The following is a 16,913-nucleotide window of genomic DNA, read 5'->3' on the forward strand; positions in this document are numbered from 1 at the left end:
CCCCTCAAACCAGCGTTCATCACCGTTATGTTATAATAAACTGACACAAACGAAAACTTTATGAAATTTATATTTATTTACACACTGCTAATTTACACACACAACACTGTGTGTAGTTTTTTTTTTTTTTTTGACACTGTGTACAGGTGGATGATCCGTGATCATGGGAATGACGACATGGGGCCCTTTAAGGGAGGTTTCTTACTGGCTACTGAGATGTCATTGATAATTGCCTTGTGTTTGTTTAAGGAGGAGGATGTGGTCATTGCAGTTACCACATTTTGAGATCTGTACAGTAAAAACCGCCTTCAATACTTTTTTAGTCCTCAAAACCCCTGATAGGAAACACTTTTGTAATAAAAGTAATTATAAAAAAAAAAAAAAAAAAAAAAATTTTTTTTTTTTTTGGGCCTCATGGGCCCCCCAACAACTCGGGGCCCCAAGCAGTTGCCTGCCTTGCCTGTTCACAAGCTGCGCCCCTGTGTATACCTATAGCCTACTTTTGTGCCTTGTAAAGTGATAACAAAATAATATTACATTTTTAAAAAGAAAATACACCAATAACTCTTTCTTCATTTGATTTATTTTATTTCAGAACATGAAGCTGAAGCTCTGAAGCGCTTCCACTCCATCCAGCTGCAGGCCATCTGCGACCATCAGGGGCGCTTCCTGGACATATTTGTGGGTTTCCCAGGGTCTGTCCACGATGCTCGGGTGCTTAAGAACAGCCGATCCAGCCACCTGAAGAAGACCCTGGAGCATCTGGACGTGCTGAGTTGTCCTCTGGAGAAACAATCAGAGACAAGCTGTCAGCCGCTGTCTCAGCTCCAGTGGTTGAAGTGCAAGCTCTGCAACAGCATGATTACATCTAAATGTTAACAGATATTAATCAGATTTAAAATCAATAATTATAATTGACTAATCAATCAATGTAAATATTTATATAATAGTTTATACTAGTTATAATATAGTAGTTAGTATTTGGAATGCATAGTCAACATTTATTTCATCAAACACGATCTTGTTCTAATTTTTTTATTCAATTCAATCTGTTCATTGTTCATCTTTATTTTTACCTCACAGTAATATTATTCTTGATAGTTGTTGATATATTGCAGAGATCAGTTTGGGATTGTTATAAAGGGCTACAGTGTATTATTGTCATTGTTATCATAATCAACATCTTCATTATTATTAACAATATTATTAGCATTAGCATATTATACTATATATTGATTCTAGTGAATTACTGCTTTAATAAAACTGATGTTACTTGTAATTGCTGTGGCGTATGGTGTTCAACCTTAGCCTATTGTATTATTTTATTCCCTGAGGTATTTTTAGGTGCCAGCTGTTGTCCTTCTTCATACAAGTTAATAATGATCCAAAATGTGTTATAACAACACCATTTAATATTAACCTTTCTATCATCCTCCTATCATAATGAGGTTTAATGAATTCAACACTCATAAAACTTGTGATTGTTTTATGGGTGTTGAATTCATTAAACCTCATTAAATCATCCCATAATATGATTTTTTAATAATTACTGTTTTGTGATATATAGTCTATATGACCATGAACACTCACAAGCAATATGACCAAAATCAGTGGTATGTATCACAAGTTTTATGGGTGTTGAATGTCGAATATCCAATATCAAACCAATTCAACCGCGGTTGAGAAGTCTGTTGTTGCTGCTCTCCAGCGGATCAGCTGCTCCGGGTTCTCGTCTTCTCGTCCGTCCCTGGCACATCAAAACAATTCACGTGATAGTATTTCACTGACAGAGGAAAGTATCACCCCTTAAATTGATTAGATACGATGGTTGTGTTTCCCTAGCCCCTCTCACTCAACGTTAACTTTATACCATAAATAACATTAACACTAGCGATCACTGGCTGTAGGTAGCTCATTCAACTTTGCAAATACATCTACCTACACAATAATGTGATCAATTATGAACTCATCTGGTTAATATCTTATGGAAACCAAAGCAAAATCACACCTAATTACTCACATTTGAATTGTAGCGGGATGGTGTTGCTTCTGCAACTTTCCTCGGCTCCGGCAGCTTTATCCTCCATCATGTTGCTCTGCGCAGCCGAAGTTGCGCGCGCAACTTCGCGCGCAACTGTTTGAAAAAACTGTTCGAAAATGTTTGAAAATGGAAATAGATGGGTAGGGAAATATATTTTTTGTTTTAACATGGTTTTTGTAGGAGGACAAACATGACACACACATTCTTAACGTTTTCCAATGCTGTAAAAATGTGTAGAATAAATATTACATTTTGTATTTGTACGAAAAAGAATCAAGGCCATGCAGGAGAAAAAATATTGGAGAGGGGACGATTTCTTTTTATTGTGCAATTCGGGGAAAAAGTCAAAATGTTGAGAAAAAAGTCAAAATTTCGTGAATAAACTTGAAATGTTGAGGAAAAAGGCGAAATTTTGACTTTATTCTTGAAAATGTATATCAACATTAATTTCGACATTTCGACTTTTTTCTCGATATTTCGACTTTTTTCTCAAAGTGCACAATAAAAAAAAATCTTCCCCTCTCCAATATGTTTTCTCCTTCAGGCTCTGATTCTCTTCCGTAGAGGATTCAACGTTTCTTGGATTCCAATATCAAAAATAGTAACGTGGAAAGACATTAGCAGCTACATTAGCAGCTACATTAGCAGCTACATTAGCAGCTACATTAGCGGCTACATTAGCAGCTACATTAGCAGCTACATTAGCAGCTACATTAGCAGCTACATTAGCAGCTACATTAGCTGCTACATTAGCAGCTACATTAGCAGCCGAGGACCCAGTTGTAACTAATATAGAAACATGCAGCATGTGTTCCTTCATTCTAAGATGATACAAGACTTTTCATTTTTTGCAGCTCCAGACATATTTAGGGCCTTATTGTATCTGTAGGAATTTTCTTTCTTTCTTTCTTTCTTTCTTTCTTTCTTTCTTTCTTTCTTTCTTTCTTTCTTTCTTTCTTTCTTTCTTTCTTTCTTTCTTTCTTTCTTTCTTTCTTTCTTTCTTTCTTTCTTTCTTTTTATTTTTCTGATGAAATTAGGTCTTTTTTCCCCCTAAACGTGTCCCAAAAGTCACCAAATTTATCACCAAGCCAGGCCTGGTGATAAATGTGATATTTAATGGTTTGCATTAATGGGCGTGGCCTAATGGCTCAACAGCGCCCCCTAGAAAACTTTGTGCCTCAAGCCCCACAATACGGTTTGACGTACATGCACGAAAATCAGTACACACCTGTATCATGTCACAACTTAAAGAAAAGTCTCTTGGAGCCATGGCCCAAACCCAACAGGAAGTAAGCCATTTTGAATTAATCGCGTAATTTTGGCGCAATTTATCCCATTCCTTCATTCGTTAATACGAACCGAACCGTAACGTGCACCCAGGTGTGTTATACATCAAAATGTGCGTCTCCATCCTGCGACAACACGCATTACTTTTCTCAGTGAAAAGTGTTACCGTGGCGACGCTACACGCCAAAAAGCGCCCACCCTTCATCTGATTGGTCCATATCTGATAGTTCCTACTTTCTGCCATAACTTGAATGGTTTGATATAGAGAGTTGTGGGTGGTGTCATCCTCTAAATGTCCAGACCTGAAGAATCTACATAAAGTCGTACAAGCTTCCACTGCAGCCTGAACCTGCACAAGGGTGGAGGACCGTTCATCCGTTCATCCGTTCATCCGTTCATCTGTTCATCCGTTCATCCGTTCATCCATTCATCCATTCATCCGTTCATTTGTTCATCCATTCATCCGTTCATCCGTTCATCTGTTCATCCGTTCATCCGTTCATCCGTTCATCTGTTCATCCGTTCATCTGTTCATCCGTTTATCCGTTCATCCGTTCATCCATTCATCCGTTCATTTGTTCATCCGTTCATTTGTTCATCCATTCATCCGTTCATCCGTTCATCTGTTCATCCGTTCATCCGTTCATCCGTTCATCTGTTTATCCGTTTATCCGTTTATCCGTTTATCCGTTCATCCGTTCATCCGTTCATGCGTTCATCCGTTCATCGCTGCTGCAGCTTTAATAGTTTCTTGTGTTTTTGGTCCAAAATGTCTCTTTAACATGTTGGGTTGACGACCGCTGATCTAAACATCTAAACCCACACAAAACCAGAGTGAACGTCTGGCCCGTAAACCAGCGGAACAATCCAGAGCAAATGTTTAACGGAGGTATTTTCTACTTAGTGAGAAACATATTAGCTCATGTTGAGTGGAATTGCAGCAACACGAGGGTTTAAGAGGAACCAGCTGCAGGAACTCGTACGAGTCGGACAGACCATTAGACGTGGAAAAGTGTCGGGCAGAGACTCAGAGGTCTGTGGACGGTCCGTGTATCTTTTGGTCATTGGATTTTTCCATCATGAGTGGGAATCAAAAAACAAAAAACGATTGGTTTATTTGATTTTCCTTTTAAAACAAAAAACAAATATTGAATTACACTGCATTTTTTTCTTTTTCTGTGTTAATATGATTTAACAAAGATTCAAAATACGCTTTTATTTTCGTTTTCTATTTCATATAAGAAAAATGAAATTACTAGTCAACAGGAACGAAAAAACGAACCAAAAACAACAGTTTATTCATATTCAGTGCAGTGTTTGGCAGGTGTGCTTGTGAGAACTGGGGTCCCTGGAGGTCCTGGAGGCAAAGGGAAAGCCCAAGTACCCCCGTACCGGGACGTGGTCCCGGTCTTGGCCGGGTGCAGTGCAGCGTTTGGCGGGCTGGGTGTGAGTGTCTGGGGTCTCTGGGTGCCTGGGTCGGTTCCCGGGACCCGTGGGTACCTGGGTCCTGGCCACTTTCGCCCGCTTTTCAGACACTTGGGCCAGCTTTTAAGACAGAAACGCTGGTTTTTCTGTGATGCTTCCACATCCCCCCCCCACCACTACACATTTCCTTTTTTATTTCTTGACCCAAAAGGTTTAGGCTGAAGCCTCATGGCTTATTTTGCCTATCTTTTCAACAAAAGGCAGAACTTCAGAAAAAAGATACTAATAAGAAGAAAATGAAACGAACGAACAAAACGAAAAAATAAAATGAACAAAGAAGAGAAGAAAATAAATGTGGTCACTCATGATTGAGGAACATAATTTAGACAGCTTAATATGAAGATAATTTATATTAGTGTTCTATATTTATCTATTATTTTAGATTTATATATATTTTTTAATTTGTAAATTGAGCTACTTTTTTTTAGTTCCTCATCCAGGCGGTTCCACAGTTTCACCTTCCACACTGAAACACTGCAACATTTTTTTTTGTTCTTGGCCATTTCTGCTCAAAAATGCTGAAGCCCTTTAGGTTGTGCCTGATTTCCCTCACCTGTTAGTTAGTTAGTTAGTTAGCTAGCTAGCTAGTTAGCTAGTTAGTTAGTTAGCTAGTTAGTTGGTTAGCTAGCTAGTAAGTTAGCTAGTTAATTAGTTAGTTAGTTAGTTAGTTAGTTAGTTAGTTAGTTAGTTAGTTAGTTAGTTAGTTGGTTAGTTAGTTAGTTAGTTAGCTACCTAGCTAGCTAGCTAGTTAGTTAGTTAGTTAGTTAGTTAGCTAGTTAGTAAGCTAGTTAATTAGTTAGTTAGTTAGCTAGCTAGCTAGCTAGTTAGTTAGTTAGTTAGTTAGTTAGCTAGTTAGCTAAGTACTTAGTTATTAGTTAGTTAGTTAGTTAGTTAGTTAGTTAGTTAGCTAGTTAGCTAGCTAGCTAGTTAGTTAGTTAGTTAGTTAGCTAGTTAGTTAGTTAGTTAGTTAGTTAGTTAGTTAGTTAGTTAGTTAGTTAGTTAGTTAGTTAGTTAGTTAGTTAGTTAGTTAGTTAGTTAGTTAGTTAGTTAGTTAGTTAGTTAGTTAGTTAGTTAGTTAGTTAGCAATTTGATTAAATCGTATAATTTTATGTGTTTTCATGCACTTGGTCGATTTCAACACCGTCAAACTTGATTTTGATCTGTTTGTCAATCTTGTGGTTTCCAAAGATGATGAATTTTGTTTTGCTTAGATTTAATGACAGTTTATTGATGTCAAACCATTTTTTCAGAGTTTTAAGCTCTTTTTCAACTGTTACCTGGAGTTGCTCCAGGTGTTTCCCTGAGCAATACAGACTTGTGTCGTCTGCGAACAGAACACATCTCATATTTGTTAATACATCACATATATCATTTATGTACATTATAAATAGCTTTGTTTCCAAGGCCCTTTGTAATCCATGGCTGATCTAGTCTGGCTTTGTTCTTGGATGTAGCCTTTCTTAACGGACAATGTTTGTCATAATGCTTAATTATAGTGGACAGAAAGGCTTCGTAGGCCTGGTTTGGGTCGTTTGTGGCGTAAACCTCATCCCACGTCAGGATGCTCAGGTCTTCCCTGAACGCTGCAACAGATTCGGGTGTTCTACGTCTAGTGAGTTTGTGGTTGAGCATTTTGGTTTTGGTTTCCTTTTTAAGAAGCTGTGGAAAGATACTGAAAACAGGGAGATGATCACTGATATCATTTATAAGTAGTCCTATTCTATTTCATTTATATAAATATGATCAATCAATGTAGCTGTTTCTATTGTGATTCTACTTGGCTTTGTGATTAATGGGAATTGACTTTTGCTATATATTGCATTAATAAAGTCTGTTATTTTAGGATGTCCATGGGGGTTTAGAAGGTCTACATTGAAATCCCCACACATTATGTGTACCTTGTTACTTATGTTAGCGAAAAGGACATCTAGTTTTTGGTTGAATGTATCTAGACAAGATCCAGGTGTTCTGTACACGCAGCTGATTATTATATTCTTTGTATCTGCACCAATAATTTCAATAGTAATCAATTCCATAATACCATGCCATCCAGATTTAGCATAGGTCCTATCCATTGTGAATAGCTCATAGCCCTCTATTCCCACATTGTAACCCTTTTCTTTTTCCAGCCAGGTCTCGGAAACTGCAATCACATTGAATTTGCTGAGTTGTTTCAAGTAGTTATCTATTTTTGAATGATTTTTGTAAAGACTCCTGCTGTTAAAGTGTATTATTGAAAAAGCACCTTCTGTTTTAATACTTTTGAATTGCTCGTCAGTATAATACTCACAGGTATTATTTATCCTATTAAAGAAATGGTTTTCTGGGTCTATATCATTACCAAATTCGTCCATTTTGTATTCCATGTTATCAAAGGTTATCAAGTTACGGGTTTCATATTTTGAGTAGAGTTGATGTATGGACTCAGCCCCATGGCCCTCATTTACAGTAGATTCAAACAAATTAACATCAATGTCCCTGAAAGGGAGCATTATTTCATCATCACTGGGAGTCATTGTGATGGTCCTTCTTTTGGGTCTTAACGTTCGATTTAGGACTGCAGCTTCCCATCCTACATACATATTTGCACACACACACGCTCGCACGCGCCCGCACACCAGCCCGCCTACACACACACGCACACACCCACTCACACGCTCATCAGTCGTCAGTTGAAGCTAAAATCTCCAGTAGATCAATAAACTTTGATCTGATTGATCTGACTGATCTGTGATTGATCTGTGACTGGAGTTTGGAGGTTGGAGACGGTTCTGAACTAAACTCAGAAAACAGAGAGTAAATAATGTCCTGCAGTCGTTTATTTGGAAAAGATTGATTTTATTAGAAAACACTTTGGTCAATTTAGTTTTTCTTAAATCAGGTAAACAACGATCTTCTGAAACGTGAAAAAAACTGAATTTAAAAGATTCCTGAAGAAGTTCCTGACCAATCAGGACTAGAGAGACGTCAGCTGATTCAGGCAAGGCGGTGAGGCTAGCAGGCGCTAGCGCAGTCGCTAGCGCAGTGGCTAGCGCAGTCGCAAGCGCAGTCGCAAGCGCAGGCTAATTAACAGGCTAATTACAGGCTAAATAACAGGCTAATTAACATGCTAATCAACAGGCTAATTAAAAGGATAATTAACAGGCTAATTAACAGGTTAATTAACAGGCTAATGGACAGGCGGGTCGTCGTCCAGGTAACGAGTCTGGAACCAACTTCAACAGTTCAAGCTGAGCGTCTGGAGTCTGTCGGCCAATCACAGCGCGGCAGGAAGGAACCAGACCCTCCAGGAGGGTTAGCGGCGGTGGCGGCCATGTTGGCTCCGGAGTGGTGGCCATGTTGGCTCTGGGGTGGCGGCCATGTTGGCTCCGGGGGGGCGGCCATGTTGGCTCTGGGGTGGCGGCCATGTTGGCTCCGGGGGGGGCGGCCATGTTGGCTCCGGGGGGGCGGCCATGTTGGCTCCGGGGGGGCGGCCATGTTGGCTCCAGGGGAAGGAGTCAGCGAGTTTCACCATAAAACGATGAGAAAGTTAAACATCCCTCCGGAGTGGAGGCGGGAGCCCCGCCCCCTGGCTGTGACATCACTGAAGGAAGCCCCGCCCCCCCTCACAAAGCCGTCTCCGTGGTGACAACATCCCGCTTCTCCTCCTCCTCCTCCGTCTCCACGGTGATCTGGACGCTCGGTAGCTTCTCCTGGCTGGGGGGAGAACAGCGTTACCGTGGCAACAACCCCGACCAATCCCAGCCGGCCCCGGCCCGTGATGTCACCGCCGGCCCCGCCCACGTACCTGCCGCTGCGCCGCGGAGCTTTGCTAACGTCCGAGCTCCGGGACACCGACTTCCAGACGCCGCTGCGAGACATTTCATCAGAGATGTTGACCTGGGAGGGATCGGACCTACACACACACATATATACATATATATATATAAATACACACTTATACACACACACACACACACACATGTATATAAATACACATATATACACACACACACATATATATATATATATATATATATATATATATATATATATATATATATATATATATATATATATATATATACACATATACACACACACATGTATATAAATACACACACATATATATATATATATTAGGGGTGTAACTGTATTTGTATTCGTCCCGTCCCGTCACGGTACGGGCGTCACGGTTCGGTGCACGCAGTCATACGGCGAATACGTCTGACTGAGTTAAAAAAAATAAAAAATTAATCGTTTTTCTTTCCCCTTATAAATATCAAAAGTCAGGTTCCATTACAGACCTAAATGTGTGCTAGTCTGTGCATATCAATACATATATGTGCAATTCATATATCATCATAAATTGTAGGCTATAATAACGATAAAATGTTCTAATTCTTCATTTACAACTGTCCTGAACGCATCAGGGCCGTGAGCCAACGCGGATTGGGAGTAAAGCCTGATTTATGGTTCTGCGTTAAATCGACGCTGAGCATACGCCGTAGGGTACGGCGCAGTCTACGGCGAGGTTATGCGGCGACGCGCAACCTTCGCCGTAGGCGCTGCGTTGGTGTAACGCGGTACCATAAATCAGCCTTAACAGTCACAGTGAAGGAGATTAGCGCTAAAGTTTAAAAGAGGACTAAATTTGTACAAAGTTTTGAATGTTACCCCGTTTTCCACGTTACCTGGATTATTTTGGGTTATGGAAGAGTCAACTACCGTTGGTGAGTCAGTGTAACCTTCATAAATACTTTATTTATCAGTTTCTTGACCAGCTGCCTATTTTAATGAGCTTGTGTTGTTGTGAACGAGACCGCCGAGTCTATTCTCTGTTATAGAGCTCAGAAATGATGTTATAGACCGCTGTGTCTATATCTATCTAAATAGATTGTGTACTTAAGACCAGTTATGTTTTTTTTGTATTTAAGCTGTATCAAAGATGAACTGAGTCAGTCAGTGACTATCTGAGTTTTCAGCGCCGTGTGATTGACAGCTGTCAGGCCTGTGTGTGTGTGTGTGTGTGTGTGTGTGTGTGTGTGTGTGTGTGTGTGTGTGTGTGTGTGTGTGTGTGTGTGTGTGTGTGTGTGTGTGACTTTACTCTGCTTTCTGCAGCATAGGCCTATATGCTTAGCTCAATAAAAGTGAGAATAAATGTAGTTTGATGGGTAGGATGATGTTGTTGAACGTTAAAATGACTATCATAAGGCCCATGGAGAATGCTCCGCCCCCAGACGGCTCTGCCCATGTGCAGCAGTAGAGGAGCCCGGGTTCAAGTATTTATTAAAAGTGCTCGAGCCTCGTTACAATGTCCCATCCCGCGCTCACATAAAAAAACATAAAAAATTAAAAACACTAATGCACAAGTTAAATGTTTTATTCTATTTATTTACACTTTAATAAGAGATGCTTTTTAGTTTTGTAGCCAATTGAACAAACTTTAACTTTCAAATGCTATGATCAAAATAAAGGAAGAAAAAACTAATGTTATACATTGGGACTTTTTGTATTTTTTTTCCCGTTGTACCGAACCCGTACCGAACCGTGACTTGTGTGTACCGTGACACCCCTAATATATATATATATATATATATATATATATATATGTAAGGGAGCCCTCTTGCCCCGATGGGATATTTTTTGCTGGATACACAATGGATTCCTACAAATATTGGAAACCGTTGTGTTTGGTGATTCTGTCTGTCGAGGACGTTGAAGATGCTTCATAATTGGATTTATGATAGCAGGATTTCTCCTAATTGGAGGGGGGGGATTCCTGGTCTACCGACAAACGCGTAAGTCGTCCACAGCTGTTTTGGCTCTTTCAGAGCTGCCGGACGTGGCTGAAGACTGAGTCTGTCTGTTTTGCAATATAATTGTTGATTCTATAATCTGGCCTTGACAGGGCGGTTTTGGCTCATCGTCCTGGTCACAATCTCCCTGGTGGAATGTAAAAAGGTGGCTCTGCCCCCACTAACCCTCCCCTCTCAGGAACATCTGTGGACCTGTTTCAGAACTGACCGAGCCGTCTGATAACATCAAGGACATTGGCTGAGAGCAGCTCTGAGCGAAGTTCACTGACTTACCGCTCACACACACACAATGATAACCACCTCCCTCAACTCAACACCTTCCCGGCCCCCCCTCTTATCAGCCCCCCCCAACGCAGTCTCCGGGTTTCGAGCGGCGATCACTTGGATGTACATGGGGCGTGTCCCCATGTGGGGGCGTGTCCCCATGATGGGGGGCGTGTCCAGGTGGCAGGGCTCTGACTCACCGGTCCTTCAGGGTCTGGATCGGTGACTCATACGGCGCCTCGTCTTCCGTCTCTTCCGACGTCCTCCGTCCGTCCTGGAGACACTGAGGACCAATCAGAGCACAGAACCGGGTCACATGGCCGCAGGGTCGGGTCGGACCAATCAGAGCTCAGAACCGGGTCACATGGTCGGGTCGGACCAATCAGAGCTCAGAACCGGATCACATGGTCGGGTCGGACCAATCAGAGCACAGAACCGGGTCACATGGTCGCAGGGTCGGGTCGGACCTGGACTGGTTGCTGTTTGTGTCTCTGCTTGTTCCCGTTTCTGTTTGGTTTTTTTCTCTCTTACAGATTCCAAAGGCTTGTGTTTTCCTGTTTCTCTCATTTCAGACTTGCAGCAGATATATTTATATTATATATATATATATATATATATATATATATATATATATATATATATATATATATATACCGTATTTTCCGCACTATAAGGCACCCAAAAGCCTTTAATTTTCTCAAAAACCGGCAGTGTGCCTTATAATGCGGTACACCTTATATATGATCACTATGGTAATTTCTGTTACTGTAGTCAGGGGGATTGTGGGTAATGTAGTCAGGGGGATTGTGGGTAATGTAGTCAGGGGGATTGTGGGTAATGTAGTCAGGGGGATTGTGGGTAATAACAGCAGCGACGCTGACTCACATAACGGAGACTTTGACGAGACTGAGCAAAGCTGGTTTTTATTTTGTTAATAAAGTTTGACATACGGTACTTTTCTTCTTGTTTTTCTTTTTTTTTTTGCATTTGCTGTATGATTTTGTAGCATTTCCTGTAGCGCAGCTCCATCAGGTAGATACGTAACTCAACCCCAGCCACTATAGTCGGTATTTTACCAGATATTTAGTGCTTAGCCTTATAATGCGGAAAATACGGTATATAAAAATGTTTAAAAAAACAACAAAAAAACTGGATTCGCGTTTACCATCATATTTACAATATACCCTTGTTTTTCTGTTGCTCGTATATATTTTATTTTGTTGTATTTTATTTTGAAGGCCCGTCTCACCTCCTTGTGCTGGTCGTCGTCTTTCTTCTTCTTGCTCTCGGGGATCAGGTCGTCCAACCAGCTCAGCTCCCTCTTGGTGAAGCAGAAGTCCAGAAGCTTCCGGATGAAGACGAGAGCCAGGACCTGCAGAGACCGGGACACGGGGGGGGTTTAGTCCTGGAGCCGGGGGGGGTTTAGTCCTGAAGCCGGCCCCGGGGCCCCCCCAGACCCCGTCCCCCAACCCCCCCCAGACTCACCATCATGGGGAAGACCACGGCGGCCGCCGAGGCCTTGATGACCCACAGGACGATGAGACAGAACAGCTGGACGGCCGTGAAGACGTGGACCTTCCAGAGAGGGACGTAGCGCAGGTAGATCAAGTCCGGCTGGTGCTTGGGCGGCTGGAAGAGCAGGCGGATCCGGTCCCAGAGCTGGGGGGGACGGGGGTGCATAAAACAGGTAGATCAGGTCCCAGAGCTGGGGGGTAGTTGATGGGTCAACTCCTGTTTTATGACTAGGCTGTTTTCTCTAGTTGCAGGGCCAACTCCTGTTTCATGACTAGGCTGTTTCCTCTAGTTGCAGGGTCAACTCCTGTTTTATGACTAGGTTGTTTTTTCTAGTCAACTCCTGTTTTATGACTAGGATGTTTTCTCTAGTTGCAGGGTCAACTCCTGTTTTATGACTAGGCTGTTTCCTCTAGTTGCAGGGTCAACTCCTGTTTCATGACTAGGTTGTTTCCTCTAGTTGCAGGGTAAACTCCTGTTTTATGACTAGGCTGTTTTCTATAGTTACCAGGGTCAACTCCTGTTTTATGACTAGGCTGTTTCCTCTAGTTGCAGGGTCAACTCCTGTTTTATGACTAGGCTGTTTCCTCTAGTTGCAGGGTCAACTCCTGTTTTATGACTAGGCTGTTTTCGCTAGTTGCAGGGTCAACTCCTGTTTTATGACTAGGCTGTTTCCTCTAGTTGCAGGGTCAACTCCTGTTTTATGACTAGGCTGTTTCCTCTAGTTGCAGGGTCAACTCCTGTTTTATGACTAGCCTGTTTCCTCTAGTTGCAGGGTCAACTCCTGTTTTATGACTAGGCTGTTTCCTCTAGTTGCAGGGTCAACTCCTGTTTTATGACTAGGCTGTTTTTTTCTAGTTGCAGGGTCAACTCCTGTTTTATGACTAGGCTGTTTCCTCTAGTTGCAGGGTCAACTCCTGTTTTATGACTAGGCTGTTTCCTCTAGTTGCAGGGTCAACTCCTGTTTTATGACTAGGCTGTTTCCTCTAGTTGCAGGGTCAACTCCTGTTTTATGACTAGGCTGTTTTCTCTAGTTGCAGGGTCAACTCCTGTTTTATGACTAGGCTGTTTCCTCTAGTTGCAGGGTCAACTCCTGTTTTATGACTAGGCTGTTTCCTCTAGTTGCAGGGTCAACTCCTGTTTTATGACTAGGCTGTTTCCTCTAGTTGCAGGGTCAACTCCTGTTTTATGACTAGGCTGTTTCCTCTAGTTGCAGGGTCAACTCCTGTTTAATGACTAGGCTGTTTTCTCTAGTTGCAGGGTCAACTCCTGTTTTATGACTAGGCTGTTTTCTCTAGTTGCAGGATCAACTCCTGTTTTATGACTAGGCTGTTTCCTCTAGTTGCAGGGTCAACTCCTGTTTTATAACTAGGCCGTTTTTCTCTAGTTGCAGGGTCAACTCCTGTTTCATGACTAGGCTGTTTCCTCTAGTTGCAGGGTCAACTCCTGTTTTATGACTAGGCTGTTTCCTCTAGTTGCAGGGTCAACTCCTGTTTCATGACTAGGCTGTTTCCTCTAGTTGCAGGGTCAACTCCTGTTTTATGACTAGGCTGTTTCCTCTAGTTGCAGGGTCAACTCCTGTCTTATGACTAGGCTGTTCTCTCTAGTCAACTCCTGTTTTATGACTAGGCTGTTTCCTCCGGTTGCAGGGTCAACTCCTGTTTTATGAGTAGGCTGTTTCCTCTAGTTGCAGGGTCAACTCCTGTTTTATGACTAGGCTGTTTTCTCTAGTTGCAGGGTCAACTCCTGTTTTATGACTAGGCTGTTTCCTCTAGTTGCAGGGTCAACTCCTGTTTTATGACTAGGCTGTTTTCTCTAGTTGCAGGGCCAACTCCTGTTTTATGACTAGGCTGTTTCCTCTAGTTGCAGGGCCAACTCCTGTTTTATGACTAGGCTGTTTCCTCTAGTTGCAGGGTCAACTCCTGTTTCATGACTAGGCTGTTTTCTCTAGTTGCAGGGTCAACTCCTGTTTTATGACTAGGCTGTTTCCTCTAGTTGCAGGGTCAACTCCTGCTTCATGACTAGGCTGTTTCCTCTAGTTGCAGGGTCAACTCCTGTTTTATGACTAGGCTGTTTTCAGGACAGAGAGGACGTGAGACAGACCTGGATGCCCTTGAGCGACGACACCCCCATGTACAGGAAGACTCCGTACAGCACCGGCATCGGGATGAACTGCAGGGACAAAGACACGTCTGAGTGAGCAGAACCAAGTGAAGGACAAAGCCTTGATAACGGTTAAAAATGAATAAATAAATAAAAATAAAACCTCTGTGGCGCCTAAAAAGGAAATAAAACATCCCTGGAGCTTAAAAAGAAGAACAGGAAACCTCTCTTGGTTTCTCTACTTACAATAAGTAGCAACAGTAGCAGTAGTAGTAGCAGCAGTAGTAGTAGTGGTAGTTTTAGTAGTAGCAGTAGTAGTAGTAGTAGTAGTAGTAGTAGCAGTAGTAGTACCAGTAATAGTAGTAGTAGCATTAGCAGTAGCAGTAGTAGTAGTACTAGCAGTAGCAGTAGTAGCAGCAGTAGTAGTAGTAGTAGTAGTAGTAGTAGTAGTAGTAGTAGTAGTAGTAGTAGTAGTAGTAGTAGCAAGTAGTAGTAGTAGCAGTAGCAGCAGTAGCAGTAGCAGTAGTAGCAGTAGTAGCAGTAGCAGTAGTAGCAGTACCAGTAGCAGTAGTAGCAGTAGCAGTAGTAGCAGTAGCAGCGTTAGCAGCATTAGCGACCCGCGCGGTTTTTTTAGCACCTTCAGCGCTGACGTCATGAACACGGAGCAGCCCATGAGCAGGAAGATCATGAATCCGGTGACACGCTGCTCCCGGATGCCCAGGAACCCGCGGCTGCTCGCCCCGGCGCGGCAGCAGCCCCCCGACTCCAGCTTCAGGCTGTTGACGTGCGAGATGGAGAGAACGGTGGCGGCCACGAACCAGGGCAGGCCCATGACGGAGCACACGCCTAGCATCAGCGCTACACCAGCAGGTCCAGGTGGTAGCCGCCGCCTTTCTGGAGGGGAGGGGGGGGTAAGGGAGCTATCGTCAACAAAAATTAGGACCAAATATTGTCGTCAATAAAAATTCGGACTAAATATCGTTGTCAACGAAAATTATGACTAAATTTCGTTGTCAATGAAAATTCACACTAAATATCATCAATGAAAATTCACACTAAATATCATCAATGAAAATTCAGACTAAATATCGTCGTCAACGAAAATTCGGACTAAATATCATCAATGAAAATTCGGACGAAATATCGTCGTCAACGAAAATTCGGATGAAATATCGTCGTCAACCAAAATTCAGACCAAATATCGGCAGCGAAAATTATGACTAAATATCGTTAACGAAAATTCGGACTAAATATCGTCAACGAAAATTTGCGCGAAATATCGTTGTGAACGAAAACGAAAATTCGGACTAAATGTCGTCGTCAACGAAAATTCGGACTAAATATCGTCGTGAACAAAAATTTGGACAAAATATTGTGAACGAAAATTCGGACGAAATATATCTTCAACAAAAATTCACACAAAATATGGTCGTCAACGAAAATTCGGACTAAATATCGTCGTGAACGAAAATTCAGACGAAATATCTTCGTCAACGAAAATTCAGACGAAATATCATCGTCAACGAACCTTTATGACCTGAGGAAAACGAGACGCAACGAAAATGCTGGTCATGTGACGATAACGATAATTAATACATATTGGGTGTGTTTACATGGGATGTTTAATTCCTCTTTGAAATGAGTAAAAAATGACCATGTAAACACCTAATTCTGAATGAAAATGGCATTCCGAATTAAACTTAATTCAGAAGTAAGTGGCTGGTTTATTCCTATTTTTAATCCGAATAGAATAATTCCGTGATCATGTATAACTCATTCCTCTTTAAATTAATTCCGGTCTTTCTTTCTGCTCGTTCCCTCGCCGTCTGTCTCCATGACGCTTATATTCCACTGGGCTGGTTTTAACAAACAAAGTTTCAAGATGCAGCAGCAGTAAAACGCTGGTCAAGAGCAGAGACCATTTATTTAATAAATAGAAATCATTAAAAGAACAGATGGAAACAGGAAACATCAACATGGTGATCTTTTCCCACCTTGAGCTTGTTCTCCTTGCGGTTGACGATGACGGCCGTGATCTGCTGGTCCATGAACACCAGGATGGTGCAGAGCAGCGCCGGCACGGCGGCGGCTAGCAGCGTCCACCAGGGGTTTGGGCCTAGCGGGGAGATGAGCCACCCACGGGTGCTGGAGGTGGGCTGGGGGCGAGTGGGGAGAGGGGGGGGGGGGGGGGGGGGTTAGTGGGGGGGTCAACGAAAATTCAAACGAAATATCGTTGTCAACAAAAATTTGGACTAAATATCGTCAACGAAAAATCGTACGAAATATCGTCAACGAAAATTTGGACAAAATGTCGTCAACGGAATTCGGACTTAATATAGTCGTCAACGGAAATTCTGACTAAATATCGTTGTCAACGGAAATTCTGACTAAATATCGTTGTCAACAAAAATTAGGACGAAATA

The 16,913-nt window shown here is 42.1% G+C and overlaps 1 long non-coding RNA gene and 1 pseudogene across 2 annotated transcripts; both read right to left on the reverse strand.

The window, feature by feature from the left end:
- Positions 1 to 722: 722 nt before the first annotated feature.
- LOC133441207 (uncharacterized) lies at positions 723 to 2,121 on the reverse strand. Of its 2 annotated transcripts, none has more exons than XR_009782411.1 (3): positions 2,021 to 2,121; positions 1,591 to 1,747; positions 723 to 783 (listed from the first exon to the last, which is right to left on the reverse strand). It is a non-coding gene; the product is annotated as an uncharacterized LOC133441207 (long non-coding RNA). The 2 variants fall into 2 exon arrangements; XR_009782412.1 differs by having other exon boundaries at positions 741 to 848.
- A 6,222-nt stretch (positions 2,122 to 8,343) lies between these two features.
- LOC133440808 (electroneutral sodium bicarbonate exchanger 1-like) overlaps positions 8,344 to 16,913 on the reverse strand; it is a 28,817-nt pseudogene continuing 20,247 nt past the window's right edge.

The sequence above is a fragment of the Cololabis saira genome, chromosome 3 (genome assembly GCF_033807715.1).
Source record: "Cololabis saira isolate AMF1-May2022 chromosome 3, fColSai1.1, whole genome shotgun sequence".
In the NCBI taxonomy this organism is placed as follows: Eukaryota; Metazoa; Chordata; class Actinopteri; order Beloniformes; family Belonidae; genus Cololabis; species Cololabis saira.